Source organism: Saimiri boliviensis, chromosome 5, assembly GCF_048565385.1.
Source record: "Saimiri boliviensis isolate mSaiBol1 chromosome 5, mSaiBol1.pri, whole genome shotgun sequence".
NCBI classification, from domain to species: domain Eukaryota; kingdom Metazoa; phylum Chordata; class Mammalia; order Primates; family Cebidae; genus Saimiri; species Saimiri boliviensis.
This window is the reverse complement of record NC_133453.1, coordinates 168,652-186,467: the sequence shown is the minus strand read 5'-3', so window position 1 is coordinate 186,467 and position 17,816 is coordinate 168,652. Positions and strand designations below refer to the sequence as shown.

The 17,816-nt window shown below is 46.1% G+C and overlaps 1 non-coding gene across 1 annotated transcript; it reads left to right on the top strand.

The window, feature by feature from the left end:
• The first annotated feature begins 2,322 nt into the window (after positions 1–2,322).
• On the top strand, positions 2,323–2,463 carry LOC141584718 (U4 spliceosomal RNA). The gene has a single exon (XR_012517923.1). It is a non-coding gene; the product is annotated as a U4 spliceosomal RNA (small nuclear RNA).
• Positions 2,464–17,816: the final 15,353 nt, after the last annotated feature.

The window sequence follows — 17,816 nt, the reverse complement described above, 5'->3', positions numbered from 1 at the left end:
CAGGAGGGGCATGAGGAGGCGGGTTGTGGACAGAGGAAGAACTCCTGACCTCATGATCTACTGCCTCGGTCTCCCAGAGTGCTGTGATTACAGGTGTGAGCCACCGTGCCTGACCACTTCATAGTCTTTGAAATACAGGGGCAGAAGTATTCTTCCCCGGGCAGTCCAGGGTCCAGTGAGACAAGTTATCAGGTCTCTCAGCAGAGTGACTTGGACAAGGAAGAGGCTCCACAGCTGTCCTCTTTCCACAGTTGCTCAGAGCGATTGTGAGTGAGACTGGAAAGCAGCCCAGGTGGGAGAGTGGCCCTGTGCAGGGAGGAGGTGACCTGGTGAGAGACCCAAGCATCTAAGATCACCGCCCCCTCGACTTCCAAACTGCATTTCAATAGAAGTAAAGGCTGGCTGACCCAGCGCAGGCATGGCGTGGGGGAATCTTTCCGGAGGCGTTGTTTTGACTTAAACGAGTTCAAGCCCCCACCTCACACCTACTCCATGGACCAAGACCCTTGGAAGGTGTCTTTTTTTTTTTTTTTTTTTTTTTGAGATAGAGTTTTCGCTCTTGTTACCCAGGCTGGAGTGCAATGGCGTGATCTCGGCTCACCGCAACGTCCTGGGTTCAGGCAATTCTCCTGCCTCAGCCTCCTGAGTAGCTGGGATTACAGGCACGCACCACCATGCCCAGCTAAGTTTTTTGTATTTTTAGTAGAGATGGGGTTTCACCATGTTGACCAGGATGGTCTCGATCTCTTGAACTCGTGATGCAACAGCCTCGGCCTCCCAAAGTGCTGGGATTACAGGCTTGAGCCACCGCGCCCGGCCTGGAAGGTGTCGTTTTAACTTACATGAGTTCAGGCCCCCACTCCACACCTAGTCCATGGACCAAGACCCTTGGCAGGTGTCTTTTTAACTTAAATGTGTTCAAACGCCCACTCCACAGCTACTCCATGGACCAAGACCCTTGGCAGGTGTCGTTTTAACTTACACGAGTTCAAGCCCCCACTCCACATCTACTCCATGGACCAAGACCCTTTCCCATGTAATTTCCAGAACTGTGACCCCAAGACCCTTTCACGTGTAGTATCTGGAGTTGTCAGCCTCTGTAAAGCCGGGCTTCTGATTGTTAGAGGAGCTTGGCCATCAGGCAGTTACGCCGCCTTGCTCCAGCACGCCCTCTGCTGGCGGCCGGGGCACTGCAGGGCCCTCGCGCTCACAGCGCTGGCCGAGGCCGCGCGCCCTCTGGTGGCCGTCCCGCTGCACCACTTGAAGTCGGAGCGCGGAGTGTTCGGCGCCCTCCTTCTGGAAATGCAAACTGACGCGGAGCCCACTAGCCCCTGTGTTTCCAAAAAGGAAGAAGGGACAATTAACTGGAAACCATAGGAATGAGATAAACATGGATGCACGTTTTACAACTGATGGAAAAATTCACTCAACATAGTCTTTGCACTTAAAATGCAAAACCGTCAGAGGCATCTTAACCACAGTGACTTTATTTTAAATAAAAGCTTTAGAAAAAGCTAAATCTGGGCAGGGTGTGGGGCTCACGAATGTAATCCCAGCACTCTGGAAGGCCAAGGAGGGAGGATCACTTGAGATCAGGAGTTGAAGACCAGGCTGGGAAAATAGCGAGATCCCCATGCCTACAAAAAATATAAAAATTAGCTGGCGTGGTGGCTCGTGCCTGTGGTCCCAGCTACCCAGGAGGCTGCGGTGGGAGGATCGCTTGAGCCCGGGAGTTTGAGGCTACAGTTAGCCAGCCATGATCACACCACTGCACTCAAGCCTGGGAGACAGAGTGAGACTCTCTCTCTCTCTCTCTCTCTCTCTCTCTCTCACACACACACACACACACACACACACGTTAAATTTGTTGGATTATATATTTAGGGATTGAGCACCTTTGGTTATAAAATGTTTATGGTTGCAGGAACAAGTTAATAACTAAATAAAAACCCCAAACTTATAAATATATACCAGTACTTTAAGCAAAAAGCATTCTTAATTTAAAAATAAGTTTTACTTTAAAGATAATAGTACACTCACAAATTATTGTTAAAATCAATAGTGACATAGAAAAGTAACAATACTAATAGCCTGACACAAACTGATCACAATCCTTTATAAGAGACAACACTGTTCTTAATAACCCATATAAACAAACATTAAGTAATCCTATTTGTACGTTAATGTGCTGGCATCACAGGTGTGATTACTTAATCCCAGCACTCTGGGAGGACAAGGAGGGCAGATCACTTGAGGCCAGGAGTTGGACAGCAGCATGGCCAACATGGTGAAACCCAGTCTCTACTAAAAATAAAAAAATATAGCTTCTCACAGTGGCAGTATCGTAGCCAATGAGGTTTATCCAAGGAGCGATTATTGCTAATTGAAAACTTTTCCCAATACCCCGCCATGATGACTGGAAATATAGTCAGCATTGGCAATTTTTGGCAGTCGCTATGGGGATGGAATAAAATAAATTAAATAACAAAAATAAATTCAAATGGAATAGAAATACAAAAAAATTAGCCGGGTGTGGTGGTGCACACCTGTAATCCCAGCTACTTGGGAGGTTGAGGCAGAAGAGTTCTTTTTTTTTTTTTTGAGACGGAGTTTCGCTCTTGTTACCCAGGCTAGAATGGCACGATCTCGGCTCACCGCAACCTCTGCCTCCTGGGTTCAGGCAATTCTCCTGCCTCAGCCTCCTGAGTAGCTGGGATTACAGGCACACGCCACCACGCCCAGCTAATTTTTTGTATTTTTAGTAGAGACGGGGTTTCACCATGTTGACCAGGATGGTCTCGATCTCTTGACCTCGTGATCCACCCGCCTCGGCCTCCCAGAGTGCTGGGATTACAGGCTTGAGCCACCGCGCCCGGCCCAGAAGAGTTCTTAAACCCAAGAAGCAGAGGTTGTAGGGAGCTGAGATCGTGTCATTGTGACTAGAATAAAACTCCATCTCAAAAAAAATTTCTTTTCTTTGAAACAGGTGCGTTTCTCCTCTTGCTTTCTGAGGACTCCCTGCTCTGTCACTTAGTAGTGGCTAATAAACTCTCTTAATGTCACTAGACTCTGTGGGTCACCATAAATTCCATTTCCTGTGAGATTCAAAATCCTGTTATTGGGGTCTGGGACAAGACCCCTTTGCTGGTGACAAAACTATACTAATTCTTTTGTTTTCTTTCTTTCTTTCTTTCTTTCTTTCTTTCTTTCTTTCTTTCTTTCTTTCTTTTTTTTTTTTTTGAGACAGAGTCTTGCTCTGTTGCCCAGGCTGGAGGGAAATGGTGTGATCTCAAATCACTGCCTCCTGTGACTCCAAGGTTCAAGTGATTCTCCTGCCTCAGCCTCCCGAGTAGCTGGGATTACAAGCACCTGCCACCACGCCTGGCTGATTTTTGAATTTCTAGTAGAGACAGTGTTTTCCAGTGTTGGCCAGAGCAGTCTCGAACTCTTGACGTCAGGTGATCCACATGCCTCAGCTGCCTAAAGTACTGGGCTTACAGGTGTGAGCTACCTTGCTTGGCCGGCTTGTATCCTTGGTGATCGCTTGGATATGGAGGGTGGAGGAGGAGGGGTGTCGCTTGGATATGGAGGGTGGAGGAGGAGGGGTGTCACTTGGATATGGAGGGTGGAGGAGGAGGGGTGTCGCTTGGATATGGAGGGTGGAGGAGGAGGGGTGTCGCTTGGATATGGAGGGTGGAGGAGGAGGGGTGTCGCTTGGATATGGAGGGTGGAGGAGGAGGGGTGTCGCTTGGATATGGATGGTGGAGGAGGAGGGGTGTCACACAGATATCGCTCTTGGATTACCACCTGGGATATTAGGCTCAAGGCTCTATTATTGGTTTGAACCCTGAGAGCGCCAGCAAACAGCTCAAGGTGGTGTGGAGCAACATGCTGTTTTCATGAGCACCTGGCTGCAGATGGGCTGAGGCCTAAAACGGTGTCAGCCCCAAGTGAGGGTGAGGCTGGGGTTTTCTAGTCTCCTGTAAATGGGACGTGTTCCAGTCTGATGTAACTGCTCCATGGTACCTAGACGGCCTCTCTCCTGATCTTCAGGGGGTCCTTGTCTTCCAGCCTGCCCTTTTCTGGCTTCTGCTCACTTGCTGACCCATGCTGCTGGTGCACGTGGTCTTGTACCTTGGGACCAAGCCTGAGGAGGGAGGAGTTACCCCCAAGTTGTCAGGCCCCGGGGAGAATCTTTCATTAGGGAGAGTAGGCTGGCTGATTCTTCTTTGTTAGGCACAACTTGGTTTTGCAGGTGCAGTGGGGTGCCTCAAGCTGAAAGCCTGACTCCTTGTATGGGCCAGACCCCACGTGGCCATTCCTGTGACTGCCGGGCCACTTTGAGGCTGAGAGACAGTTTTATCTGGCCTCTGTCCTGCACATGTCTATGGATGCCTTCTCTGTGTTGGCAGATCTGGGGGTCCCCCAGATAGGATCCTGTGAAGAGATCTCAAGGGTCGTTAGTCCATTGTGTTTATCACATCACTTCCACAATCAAAGATGAATAAAATATAGAGTATTTAGTGATAAGTCTGACGGTGCACCTGTGCTAGGCAGTGTTTTAGTTCTTGAGACACCAAGGAGTTGAGACAATCCTTTGCCTTAGAGTTTTGCCTCTGTAAGTCCTGCTATCGTGAGCTGTGTGTGTTAAAATGTCTGATTTATCAGGCGGGATCTGGGCTGTCTGTAAGCTTAGTTGAGGGGAGGCTGATGTCCAGCAAGTATCCAGTACCCCTCAACATCCCAGTTCTTCACCAATCTTCCAATTCTAGGACTGATGCGGAGGCCCTCAGAGCGACTTAAGAGGGGAAGTAGTCAGTGTGCTCTGTGGCTAGCTTGTTTGGGGGCGTACATTGTAAATCCTCTGCCGACAAAACGTTGGAAACAAGTAGTGTTTCAGCTTGAGTTTCTCGTAAATGGCTTGCAGTCGTACAAACCAGAGCATGCATACCACAGGGCAACATGAGGGTCCCTCTACCACCCTTTCTTCCAGCGGCCTAAGTGGGCATCTACACAGAATAATGTGTGCAGCCTCACTGTGTGGAAGTCCAGTGCTTTGTGCTTGGAGTGTCATCAGGGAAGGCCACTTACTTGGAAGGTTGCCGAGCTACCATGGAGGGAAGGAGGGGGCGTGCCGTGCTGCTGGGTCTGCGTCTCGCTCTGTGACAGGAGGTGTGGTGGCCTAGAATTAGAGCCTAAATGACACCATTGTATAAAAGAAAAAGCTGATTTTCAAAAATAAGTTGTAAAGGCTGCCCCATTCTCCTCACAGTGACTGCGGGCCTTGGCCTCTGTAAATACAGCTGCTAGTTTACTTTGCAAAATGCAAAAGGTAAAGCTGCTTATCAGTAACTGCCAGAGTTGCTAGTCTTTGCTTACCGGTAATAACCAGAATAAGCATCCCCATCTAATTCCAGCCTGGCTCCTGCAGCTTGTAATAAGTGAGTAAGATCTGTTATTTCTACCTTAACTCAGACAATGTGCAAACTAATGCTTATCTTGACTTCTGTAAGCCACTTAGGTAACAATCGAAGTGACAACAAGTCCTCTGGCCCTCAGAATGTCTGAATCCCTTCACCTCCACCCCTGCCACACACTCTCACCCCCAAAGGTGGGCATAAAAAGGTCTTGTCACCCTCCTTTCATTGCCACAGGTTAGAGAGATGTGAGTCCTCCGTGGTCGCTGGCATAATAAACCCTGTAATTTGGCATAGTTTTGTCTTGGTGTTGACTTTCTGTGCTCAGTCCAGTATAACAGAGGCATGAGAGGGCCTTGGTCTTATGAAGACCTTGGGTATCCCAGCTCACTTCATCCCTGATCAGCGTGATGCAGGCACTGGGCCCTGGCTCTGGAGGTGAGAATACACCCTGGGCTTCCACTGCATGGCTGGCACAGTGGGCATTCAGGTGCCTATTTGGGGACTGCTATGGAGTCCTGTGCCAGATGCAGTGGTGCACAGCTGGGAGCCAAGGGTCCCTGCTTCTGCTGGAGAATCTGGGCAGATGTAAAGGGTTAAGGTTAGTGGTAGGGTTAGGGGTTAAGTTTAGGGTCGGTGTTGGGGTTTTGGGGTTGGGGTCAAGGATCAAGGGTCAGGGTTAAAGAGTAGGATGAGGGATTGGGGTAGGGTTAGTGTTTAGGGTTAGAGGTTAAGGGGGTGAGGGTGAAGATAATAAGCAGATTACTAACAGCAATTCTGCTTTACTTCAATAACAACCTTCTCCAACTCATTTTGTCTTGACAAACTTATTTTTCCAAGAATTCCAGGCTTCTTAAAGCACCCAGGGACTTTTCACACCTTAAATCTGTGAAATTCTGTCTTCTTCTGCCGTATGCATAGTTCAAACATACAAGGAGAGACAAAGCCAGACGCCTTCCTGAAGGGACCCAAGAAATTCTTCTCTTTCTCTCTCTCTGGAACGAAATGAATTCTCTGGACCATCAGTGCTAACCTTCAAAAGCCAAACCCGGGGTAGGCGCGGTGGCTCAATCCTGTAATCCCAGCACTTTGGGAGGCCAAGGCGGGTGGATCATGAGGTCAAGAGATCGAGACCATCCAGGTCAACATGGTGAAACCCCGTCTCTACTAAAAATACAAAAAATTAGCTGGGCATGGTGGCACACACCTGTAGTCCCAGCTACTAGGGAGGCAGAGGCAGAATTGCTTGAACCCAGGAGGCAGAGGTTGCGGTGAGCCGAGATCGCGCCATTGCACTCCAGCCTGGGTAACAAGAGGGAAACTTCGTCTCAAAAAAAAAAGCCAAACCCATTTGTGAGATCTCCTTTAAAACTACTGTAGACCCAAGTGTTTATATTTATATGACATTAATTTAGTATTTATATTAATATAAGGGAGAACACTTAAATCTGTCTACGCCACATGTGCCTCTGGCTCATTGCCCAGTTAATTGTCACTTCAGGCTAAACTTTGGTTTCTGTCTCTAATTTTTGTCGGAAAGAATATAACTGATCTCAAAACATCTGCTATTATTTTAGGGACTCGTGCTGCCATTTCCATTCCTCCCTCTTTTCTTGCAATCTGTGTGGAAGTTCTTTAATTGAACATTTTGACCACCTTCATGCTCCCATGTCCACTGTGAGCACATTCAGACTTACCCAGCCAAGGCTGTCATCTTAGGCCAGGGATTTTTTTAGGGATCTTTATTTTGCTGTGATACGGTTGGCATTCCTTTGACTCACTGTATCAGCCTGGAGGTCTTTTCATTTTAGGAGCCCAAGAGGGCAGAAAAAGAAGCAGGTGAGCAATTAAACCTTCTGAGTCGCGAGAGAGTCCCGTTGTGTTAAGCAACATTGCAGAACATCGTATGTAGCAATCTAGCAGATGAGCCACGTGGCTGCTGAGGACACATGCCCACTTGCTGCTGTGAGCTCAGACTCCCTCATCATTAGTCTTTTCTATCTCTGGAGGGAATTATAAGGGCCACTTACTAACCTGTAAGTCAGAGAGAGTTAAAGGTGTTTCCCCAAAACACTGAGGACAGAATGAAAGGTGAGGAGTGTTAGCCACAGCTCAGAAGTGCAGGAAAGTCTCTCAGTGTGGGTTGTTGGAGAAATGCAGGTCTTTTTTCTTTTGGAAGTCTCCCTAGAATGGGGTCAAGGACTCTGCCCATTCTAGGATGAATAATTGGTATATTAGACACCCTCGGATATTCATCCCAAGCCTTCATTTAGGGATCTTAATGAGTTTGTTCAGCCATCACAGTCTCAAATGCTAAGGAGGACATTGGAATCTCTCCACAGTCCAAACTGGCACTGTCTTTTAACGTTGAGTCTCTCATTATTCTCACCTGACATACCTTATGTATCCCACACGCATGCTAATAACACATCGTGCTCACTGTTACCTTTGCACCAAGACTTGAACTTTACTTAGCCTGGAGGAGTGCACTTCACATGTCCAGACCCAGTTCTGACTCATTCTTCAGCCCTGCATCAGTCAGTGGGGGCTGGTTAAACCACGGTGACAAACAACCTCCAAGTTTCAGTGGCTCAAGAATCTTCTTTCTCATTTATTTGCATCTCATCATGGGTCAGGTGAGTGGTCGCTCTGTGCTGTGTCGTCCTAACACAGGAATCGAGGCTGAAGGAGGTACCATCAGTAAGATCCCCATTGCTCTAGAAAAGACAAAAAGCATGCTGGATAGAACTGTTTCTTGGAGATTTCTCCTGAGGAAGTCACATATTATGTCTTCTAACCTCCAATGGCAAAAAAAAAAAAGTCACGTGGCCATGCAAACATTTAAGTAGGTGGGATGGAGCAGTCAGAATGCGTTGATAAAAAATGAACTGAAAATATGTGGAGAACAGCGCCAATGACTATTGTGAATGCCAGCATGCATTCCTGACAACCCAGTGCTGCTACCCTTCTCACTTCTTCTGTCTTGCAAAGTGTTAGAACTTCTTATCTGAAGCCATACCACTCAGAGGGACTGCAGAATACATAATGACATCTCCTTTAGGATGTCCTTAGAGAATTCAAGGAAAAGAAGTTACATAATCAAAAAGTGCTTTTGGGTACAGCTGTTTGGCACTAGAGGGTAAGATTAGAGAGAGACTGTAGTGATAATAATAGGGTTAGAATTGGGGTCTGGGTCTGGGTCAGGGTCAGGGCTGGAAGAATGGTTAGAGGTGGGGTCATGGTCAGGGTCAAGATGAAAGTCAGGGTCAAAGTTAGGGTCAGAATTATAGACCAGGGTATGGATCAGGGTTTAGGGTCTGGGTCAAAGTCTAGGGATGAGGTTAGGATTAGAAGCAGAGCTTTGTTCTCCTCAGGACCCACCTGAGGAGAGACCATGTCTTTGGAGCACCTGGTAACATGTCCACCGTGAAGACCAAAGTTTTATTCTCCTCAAGTCTGACCTGGGGAGATGTGGCTGCAGGCCACATGAGGAAGGTGAGGCAAAAGCTTCCTGTCTGCTCCCCGTGTGCAGAGGAAGGAACTCTGACACTGGTTTTACTTCCACACATTATATTCTACAAATCTTGTTTTCAGAAACATCCCTTGCCTGAGGCTTTGGCTGCTCATCATCTTTGCGTGCCCTAACATATTGTAAGATTTGGGTTTGTTTTTGGGGTGAGGTCTTCATATAGAGAAAGGAGAAATGCTTAGAGCCACCATCAGGACAGCTAGGATGAAAGCTGGGGATGGGCAGGTGCCTTTCAAGTCACCCCTATCCTGAGGCCGGAGGAAACATGTCCACTCCCTGTAAACACTTTTATTCATGTTTTAATTACTCATTTTTCTGGTAGCATTAAAGTAGTCAAAACAGGCATATTAAATAATAAAATGTAGGCATATGAAAACTTGCAACATGATTTAAATGTCAATATATTATTTGTACCTCAACATTTTTATTTTGTTGAGAAAGTCTAAGGTGAATTGGCAGTATAGTTTTAATAGTAGATAGAATAATGTGTGTTTTACAAACATTAACAACCTACATTACATGTATGAACCCCAAACATCTGAGACAGGTCTTAGATTTCTTAGGGAGTTAATTTTGCCAAGTTTGAGGATCCCCGCCCCTGTGATGTATCCTGATGAGGTCCTGACAACATGTGCCCCAGGTGGTAGGAGCACAGCTTGGTTTTATACATTTCAGGGAGACATGAGACTTCAATCATTATGTGTAAGATGTACATTGGTTCAGTCCAGAAAGATGAGACAACTTAGAGAAGGCCAGACAGGGGGCTTCCAGATCGTAGATAGATAACGATGAATGGTTTCATTCTTTTGAGTTGCTGATTACCCTTTCCAAATGAGGCAACCAGATATGCATTTATGTTGGTGAGCGGATGAGTGACTTTGGATAGAACGGGAGGCAGGTTTGCCCTAAGCAGTCCCCAGCTTGACTTTTCCCTTTAGCGTAGTGATTTTGGTTCCCCAAGATTTATTTTCTTTTCACAAGGTCAAACGTGTTTTCCTATGAGCATTAATTATTCATTGTTTATTTTATTACACAAATAAGGCAGAGATTTTAAAAAAAAGTATCAACTTCATGACTAGCTAAATAGACAGAATTACATAGAAGTTCAACTAAATTTGGAAACATTCCAGAGTTTGGGTTTCCAATAATTCTTTGTGATTATTTTAAATGTAAAGTATTTTTTTCCCTATAAAACATAGAAACATCTAAAATCACCCATAGGGTGTCCTGACAATTTTGTTTCTCTAGTTTCCTCATTTTCTGCAAAGCCTTATTGAGGAAATTGACTTTGAATATCCTTTTAAGCTTTTCTGTTTTAGGAAGTGTTGCGGTGAGACATTGAATTTTCATGGTCACAAGTTCAGTTCACATTCTTTTTTTCTTTAAATATTTTTTCCCAGTGGCCAATATTTGATTCTGGTGTATTATGGCTAAAAGGTAGACACTGGAAAAAACAGACAAGAAATATTTGGAAAAGTGATCCAGTCACAATGAGTCAATCAGCCATTGGAGCATATTTTTACAAAGTCACTCTTGTTAAAATATCCTTGAATTGAAATAGAATCTGTAAGGTTATTATTTTTTTTTTCCTGGTCTAAGGTGAACAGCATTTTGGAGGATGAACCCAGGACACATCCACAGCACAAGAAAAAAAATGTGAAAAATAAGTTCACACATATGTAAAGCCCATATTCAAGGAGTGAGGCGTTAGCTCCACCTTCTTGATGGCTGAGTGTCTACATTAAGTATTTGGAATTCTTTTGCAAAGGAGATTTCTATTCAACTCCATTTGCTTATTCATCTACACATACAAATGGAGACACCTAGATAATTACTTGAAGCTTTAGTTAGTATTAAACACTGCAGCAGTATGTTGAACAGTTCATTCCTGTGTTGGCCACCAGTAGCTCTTTTTATTGGCTCCAATTTTCCTTTGACATATTTCAATTTTGTTTTAGTACTTACTTTCTGATACTTCAAGATTATCCTGGCTCATATATTTACCTTCCCGGTTCTAGTATCAGACATTCCTTCAATGAGCCTGATTCCTTTCAGAATGGTAGGAAAACTTGTATCTGGCTGCTGAATGAGCACATTGTGTCTTGTCTCTCATTAGCAATGCTAGGAAGTATGCGTGTGTATGTCACCTACCTATACGCACCTAGTTAGGAAGGTTTTGATGTGGAACTGTATGTATCTGTATTAAACTAAACACAAGTTTGTGTTGATGTCTTCTTCACCTCTGATCTACTATCACATGAATCTACCCTTCTCCCTTTGCTAATTTATAACCTCCCACTTCAACAGTGAGGGACCTGGTTCCTACCATCTGCGACTTATATAACTCATTGTTTGATTCCAGATACAGATACTGTGGTTTTACAATTGTTCACCATTACCCTGTTGGAAAGAACTTTATAAAATGGAATCCAATGATGAAGTATAGTTTATTTTCCTTCAGCCTACAGATTCTGTTCATTGTTAAAGAGACTTAGGTCAGTACCGTTTTCGCTACACCTTCAGAGAGTTGTTTCCCACATTTGTGTCTTAGTCCATTTTTTGCTTCTGTAACACAATACCTGAGGCAGGGTAATTTGTTTTTTTTTTTTTTTTTTGAGATGGAGTTTTGCTCTTGTTACCCAGGCTGGAGTGCAATGGCGCGATCTCGGCTCACCGCAACCTCCGCCTCCTGGGTTCAGGCAATTCTCCTGCCTCAGCCTCCTCAGTAGCTGGGATTACAGGCATGTGCCACCATGCCCAGATTATTTTTTGTATTTTTAGTAGAGACGGGGTTTCACCGTGTTGACCGGGATGGTCTCGATCTCTTGACCTCGTGATCCACCCGCCTCGGCTGCCCAAAGTGCTGGGATTACAGGCTTGAGCCACCGCACCTGGCCTTCATTTATTTTTTGAGACAGAGTCTCACACTGTCATCCAGGCTGGAATGCAGTGGTGCAGTCTTGGCTCACTGCAACCTCTGCCTATCAGGTTCCAGTTATTCTCCTGCCTCAGCCTCCTGAGTGGCTGGCATTACAGGCATGAGCACTGGGTAAATTTTGTATTTTTAGTAGAGATTGGGTTTTACCACGTTGGCCAGGCTGGTCGTGACCTTTTAACCTCAGGTAGTCTGCCTATATCAGTCTCCTAAAGTGCTGGGATTACAGGCATGAGCCACTGTACCTGTCATATTTATTTTTATTTTTATTTTTGGAGGTAGATTCTGGCTCTGTTGCCCGGGCTGCAGTGCAGTGATTCCATCTTGGCTCACTGCCTGCAACCTCTGCCTCCCGGGTTCAAGCACCCTACCACACCTACCTAATTTTTGTATTTTTAGTAGAGACAGGGTTTCACCATGTTGTCCAGGCTGGTCTTGAGCTCCTGAGCTTAGGCAATCTGCCCACCTCAGCCTCCCAAAGTGCAGGGATTACATGTGTGAGCCACCCTACTCGGTCCGCAAATGCATGTAATACACCTACCCTGCCAAGCATTGGATGTTAGTCCAGCCGACTTCAGGTTGAGAACAAACCGAGCAGTACTAAAAGGAGAACAAAACCCACTCACCCTTCCCCACCTTGGATCCTGACTTTGACATTTCAGGGGTCCAGCCTTCGTGAATGTTTGTAGAAATAGATAATAAACTTGGATAAATGTACCACCTTTAAGTGTACAATTCAGTGGTGTTTGGTAGCTTCACAATATTGTGCAACAATCACTACCATCTGTTTCTATACTTTCTCATCATCCCAAACAGAAATGCTGTCCTTGTGAAGCAATAGTTTACCTACTTTTAAATTTTTATTTACTTATTTATTTATTATGAGACCGAGTCTTTCTCTGTCTCCCAGGCTAGAGTACAATGGTGCAATCTCGGCTCACTGCTACTTCCACCTCCCACGTTCTAATCAATTCTCCTGCCTTAGCCTCCGGAGTTGGGATATTACAGGTGCATGCCACCACACCCAGCTAATTTTTGTATTTTTTGTAGAGATGGAGTTTCACCGTGTTGGTCATGCTGGTCTTGAACTCCTGACCTCGTCGCGATGCAGCCACCTCAGCCTCCCAAAGTGCTGGGATTACAGGCATAAGCCAAAATTTTTTATTTTTTAAGAGATGAGGTCCTGCTCTGTTACCTAGGTTGGAGTGCAGTGGCATGATTATAGCTCACTGCAGCCTCAATCTCCTGGGCTCAAGTGATCCCGCCTCCCTCGGCCTCCCAAGTAGATGGGACTACAGGTGCACACAATTGCATGTGGCTAATTTTTATCTTTTCTCTAGAGACAGGGTGTCACTATGTTCCCAGGCTGGTCTCAAACTCCTGGGTTCCAGTGATCCTCCCACCTCAGGCTTCTGAAGTACTGGGATTAAGGGCATGAGCCACTGTGCCTGGCCCTCATGTAATTTATTGAATACTATGCTAACAGTGAAAAACAGATTGTATGGGTACTGGAAGCACAGTTTCTACTGAATGTGATCATTTTTGTGCCATTGTAAAGTCAAAAAGTTGTGTGACCATCTATCTGCACTTGCAACTACTGGTAGGCTTAGACACTTGGATTTTAGATCCAGAAACATCCAAACACCTCCTGCTGGGTGGGAGAAGGCTGTAGGGGTCAGAGCTCTTAGCTGCTAGTGAGAGAAGCTCACTCAGGCTGAGTTTAAAAACTGAGGCTGGGCACTGTGGCTTATGCCTGTAATCCCAGCACTTTGGGAGGTCAAGGTGGGTGGATCACCTGAGGTCAGGAGTTTGAGACCAGCCTGACCAACATGATGAAACCCTATCTTACTAAAACTACAAAACTTAGCCCGGCATGGTGGCACGTGTCTGTAGTCCCAGCTACTTGGGAGGCTGAGGCAGGAAAATTGCTCGAACATGGAGGCAGAGGTTGCAATGAGCCGAGATCATGCCATTGCACTCCAGCCTGGGTGACAGAGCAAAACTCCATCTCAAGAAAAAAAAACAAAAGAAAGAAAAGAAAATGAATTTGTGGGCAGCTGAGAAAAATCGAGGAGACACAGAGACTAAAGATGACAGGCAGCCAGCTGGACAACCACAGCCTCCTCAAGCCCAAACATGCAGAGGCTGGCCTAGGGGGGTGACACATAAAATGGCCGGGCATGGTGGCTCATGCCTGTAATTCCAGCGTTTTAGGAGACCTAGGAGAGCAGATCACTTGAGACAAGGAGTTCAAGACCAGCCTGACCAATATGGTGAAACCGTTTCCACTAAAAACACAAAATTAGCCCGGCATGGTTGCAGGTGCCTGTAACTCCAGCTACTTGGGAGGTTGAGGCAGGAGAACTGCTTGAGCCTGGGAGGTGGAGGTTGCAGTGAGCTGAGATCACACCATTGGACTATAGTCTGATCAACAGATCGGCTCTTTCTCAAAAAAAAAAAAAAAAAAAAAAAGAAAAAAGAAAAAAAGACACATAGAGACAATTTCTATGCAGAATTGTGAGTGAGTGTCTCTCCTTTTGGGGGCAATGTCAGGGGATTTCCAGGATCTGGGAGTGGGCACTGAGCATGTGGCTGAGAATCCTGGACAGCTGCAACATCCAGATGTACTTAGCAGAGGAATCCAGGATGTGCCTGACTGGGGTATCAAAAAAGCTGTCAATTCCAGCTGGCTGTGGATGTTGATGCTATACATCCTGTATCTGAATTCTCCCATCAGAAGTTCTATCTAGTTAGAAAGGCAAAGAAGAAAGAAAATCATGGTCCCGTTCCCCAAAGGAAAGGGCAAGGAGGCGGGAAGGTGGAAGGGAACTTCCTGGTGCTGTGGCCTGAATCTCCACTTGTGCTGCTGTCTTCCCCACTAGACTCTTTACTTCCAGAAGGGGCTGGAGATGGGCACAATGCCAGCCCCTCCCTTCTCTCCAGAAGTGTTCCGAAACCCTGACATTCACAGTAATTGCTTCTTTCTGTTTGTCTTTTTTTTTGAGGCAGGTTCTTGCTCAGTCACCCAGGCTGGAGTGCAGTGGTGTGATCATGGCTCACTGCAGCCTTGACCTCTTGGGCTCAAGTGATCGTCTCCCCTCAGCCTCCTGAGGCCGGGACTATAGGCGTGCACCACCATTCCTGGTTAATTTTAAAAAAGCTTTTTTTTTTTTTTTTTTTTTCCTGTAGAGACAGGGTCTTACTATGTTGCCAGGCTGGTTCCAAACTCCTGGGCACAAGCGATCCTCCCTTCTCGGCCTCCCAAAGTGTTTGGCGTTACAGGTGTGAGCCACCACACCTGGCCTCTTTGTGTTTCTTTAGAGTAGAGCCTTCCTAGTATGCATCTCTAGCCCATAACTGTTCCCCAGCATTGTTATGTCTTTTAAGCCTCTTTCAATCTCCCAAGTTTGTTGGCTGGGTGAGTGCTCACACCTGTAATCCTGAAGTGATAGGATCATTTAAGTTCAGAGGTTTGAAACCAACCTGGACAACACAGGGAGACTTCTGTCTCTACAAAACCTAATTTTCTTCTTTTTTTTACCCTTCCCAGGCTGCAGTGCAGTGGTGTGATCTCACCTCACTGCAACCTTCGCCTCCTGGGTTCAAGTCATTCTTCTGTTTCATCCTCCCACGTAGCTGAGATTACAGGCACATGGGACCATGCCCAGCTAATTTTTGTACTTTTAATAGAGCCGGGGTTTCACTGTGTTGGCCTGGCTGTCCTCAAACTCCTGACCTCAGGTGATCTGCCCACCTCAGTCTCTCAAAGTGCAAAGATTGGGATCACAGGTGTGAACAACCGTGCTTGGCCAAAAACTAAAATTTTTAAAAAGAAAAAATCTCAAGTTTCTCCTCTATTCCTTTTCCTTTTTTTTTTTTTTTGAGACAGAGTCTTGCTCTGTCACCCAGGCCAGAGTGCAATGGCACAATCTCAGTTCACTGCAACCTTCGACTCCCAGGTTCAAGTGATTCTCTTGCTTCAGCCTCCTGAATAGCTGGAATTACAGGCATGTGCTACCACACCTGGCTAATTTTGGTATTTTTGGTAGAGATGGGGTTTCTCCATGTTGTCTGGCTGGTCTCAAACTCCTGACCTTGTGATCTGCCCACCTCGGCCTCCCAATGTGCTGGGATTACAGGCGTGAGCCTCCTTGCCTGGCCTATCCCTTTTCTTTTCTATGGATTTTGGAAGACTCCACACTGTTGGGCCTGTAACATTTCTCAAAGTCTGGATTTCCCTGGTGCAGGTGAACCCATTCTCTGTCTTTTGAATTTGTGGCGTATTTGCAGCTGGATTTATGCTCACCCCATTAGATTAGAGTTTGATCGTGTTGGCAAGATTCAGTGGGTGATGTGATTGATCTCTTATTGGTGATGAATACTATCCTATTGTCTCTCTTATTTTGTTAATTTTTTATATTAGTTTTTTAGAAATAGGGGTCTCATTTTGTCACCCCATCTGGAGTGCAGTGACTCCACCATAGCTCCCTGAAGCCTCAAATTTCTGGGCTCAAGTGATCTGCACACTGCAGCCTCCTAAGTAGCTGAGACCACACACCACCACACCCAACTTTTTTTCTTTTTTGAGATGAAGTCTGTCTCTGTCGCCCAGGCTGGAGTACAGAGGCATGATCTCAGCTCATTGCAAACTCTGCCTCCCAGGTTAATGCAATTCTCCTGCCTCAGCACTCTGAGTAGGTGGAATTATAGGCAACTGCCACCACACCCAGCTAATATTCATATTTTTAGTAGAGATGGGCTTTCACCATGTAGGTCACGCTGGTCTGGAACTCCTGACCTCAAGTGATCTGCCTGCCACAGCCTCCCCAACTGCTAGGATTACAGATGTGTGCCATCACACTGTACCTGGCCAATGCCCAGCATTTTCTTTTTTTAGACTGAGTGTTGTTTTGTCACCCAGGCTGGAGTGCAGTGGCGCAATCTCGGCTCACTGCAATCTCCAGCTCCTGGGTTGAAGCGATTCTGTTGCCTCAGCCTCCTGAGTAGCTGGAGTTACAAGCACCCACCACCAGGCCCAGCTAATTTTTGTATTTTTAGGGGAGACGGGGTTTTGCCATATTGGCCAGGCTGGTCTTGAACTGATCTAGTGATCCACCCACCTCAGCCTCCCATAGTGCTGGGATTCCAGGCTTGAGCCACCACACCTGGTACCTAATTCCTATTCACTGGTCATGGATGGGAGCTATGGAACCTTTCCCCAGAATACATGCTGGCCCCATCAGAACTTCAGGGTTCGGTCTCCTAAGAGATGTTCCTCTGTTTGTGCTACACACCCAAATAATCCATCTCAGTCCACTGTCAGACAACTTCCAGGAATGACAGTGGCTGTAGTCTAGCTGAAGAAACACTGAAGTAGGAGTCAGCAGACCCCAGGACTCTTTTGACTCAGCCGCTAACAACTTAATGTGGCCTTGGGGAAAAAAAAAGCTGGAGCGACCATGCCTATAATCCCAGCACCTTGGGAGGTCGATGTGGGAGGATTGCTTGAGCCCAGGAGTTTGAGAGCAGCCTGGGCAACATAGCAAGACCCTATCTCTACAAAAAATTTCAAAAATTTTTCCAGGTGTGGCAGTGTCCCTCCTGTAGTCCCAACTACTCCGGAGGCTAAAGTGGGAGGATCACTTGCGTCCTGGAGGTCAAGACTGCAGTGAGCCAAGGTCATGCCACTGCACTCAAGCTTGGGCTTCAAAGTGAGACACTGTCTCAGAAAAAAAAAGCTGGAGCTTTTGTTTCACATTTGTAAAAGGTAAATGATATTATCTCCTTCATGGAGTTACTGTGAGGATGGAAATACAATTATTTTTCTTCCCTTTCCTTTTAGAAATGAGATAGGCATAGTGGCCAGGTGAGGTGGCTCATGCCTGTAATCCCAGCACTTTGGGAGGCTGAGGCAGGTGGATCACCTGAGGTCAGG